The following is a 1,662-nucleotide window of genomic DNA, read 5'->3' as shown; positions in this document are numbered from 1 at the left end:
TTTTTTTTTTTTTTTTTACTTGTTTGCAAAATGAAAAGTGGTGACGAGATAAAAGGACATTCGCAGGAGGAAGCCACGGAAGCGTCGTTGTGTTAACTTCTCCTCCCCATTTAAATGAGAATACCCTCATCGTAACATGTTTTGGAACCCCGCTTGATGCGCTTATATGTGACCTTCCAAAGAAGGGAGAACGAAAGGGAATACCTCCTTTTGCAAGTTAGGAAAAAAAAAGCATGCACCTGGAAGGTTGGTTAAGTGCTGCTTGGCTGAAATGGTGTGTTTATGGCTACCCGATTGGCACTTAAAAAAAACAAAAAGAAACAACCCCCGTTGCATTTCCTGCAGGAAGGTACGCGGTAGACACAACTTCCTCCTTTTTTTTGTTCGTCCGTGAAGGGGCTCGGGGAGGAGGGACATCGCACACCGTTGCTAATTACACATTCAAAAGGCAGTGGTAAATGTAAAGCATACAGCCGTTATTGTTCGAGCAGTAATTTTATGCACTCAGGGGAAAGAGAGATATATAATCAAGCTTCTGCACATGGGTGTACAAGTAATGTATGGCCTTCCAGGGGTGTACTTTTTTCCCCCTCTTTTTATTTTTATTTTATTTATTTTTTTTTTCCTTTACCCGTTGGCTTCTGTTGAGAGGAATAATTCCACTGCATGTTGCCAAGGGTAAACAGAAATTGAGAGGGTAAAAGCTGTAGGTGATTTTTCACCTGGGCAAGCATGTACACCTAGCACGTGGCTCGCGCGTTGGTAGGAAGCGCTTATGGGGTTGACTCAATTGTGGAAGGAAAAAAACAAAAAAAATGAAGAAAAAATGAAAAAAAAAAAAAAAAACCCAAATGAAGTTTCCCCTGCGACATCGCCGAGGGGAACGCCGCGTGGTCAGAAATTGCCCATGTACTTGAAAAAAAAAAAAAAAAAAAATTAACTGCAGAATGCGTGCAGCGACGTGGACGATGGGAACAAGCTCCCACTATTCAAGTTCAGATTCAGGCTCATTTTTTTTTTTTTTTTTTTTTTTTTAAATCCCCCCTTTCCGCACCTTCTGGTGCCCAGCCCCTCGCGTGCTTCTTTTTCTAGAAATAAATTGCCTCTTCAAAAGGAACTCCAATTTCAAGTACAAAAAGACAAGTGCATGCGTGCACACAGGGACGTACAATTCCTGGCCACGTACATGTACATGTACGCACGTGCACTAAATTGGCACGCGGATGCGTACGTGAGCAAGTACACTTACAAAAATGGAAGCAGCTTATCCCTTTTTATTCTATACTAAGAGAAAAGGGGGTGTGTTTTTTTTGTAGGTGCTTGTCATACTGCCTTGCATGTAATTCGCATTATCAGCGGGGTACGCGAAGGATCGCGGAGGATTATAGTAGGTATGCTTCACTTTCGCTGTTCCTATATAGCACATATGCTTGTGCATGTTGGAGGAACTAGAATAAGAAGGGGAGGCAATTTAAGCGCGGTGTTTTCTTAGCACGTGGGCTCGTGCACATGCACGAACATGCGCATACAACACGCGTACAAGTCCGTATAGTCCATGCATCCGGGGCAGGCACCGGGGAATTTGGCCGCATGCGACCTACAAGGAACTTCCCCACGCGTCGACATAAGTAGGAAGGGGAACAACAACAAAAAAAAAAAAAA

This window comes from Plasmodium fragile (genome assembly GCF_000956335.1).
Source record: "Plasmodium fragile strain nilgiri unplaced genomic scaffold supercont1.5, whole genome shotgun sequence".
NCBI lineage: Eukaryota > Apicomplexa > Aconoidasida > Haemosporida > Plasmodiidae > Plasmodium > Plasmodium fragile.
Note: the sequence above shows the minus strand (reverse complement) of the source record.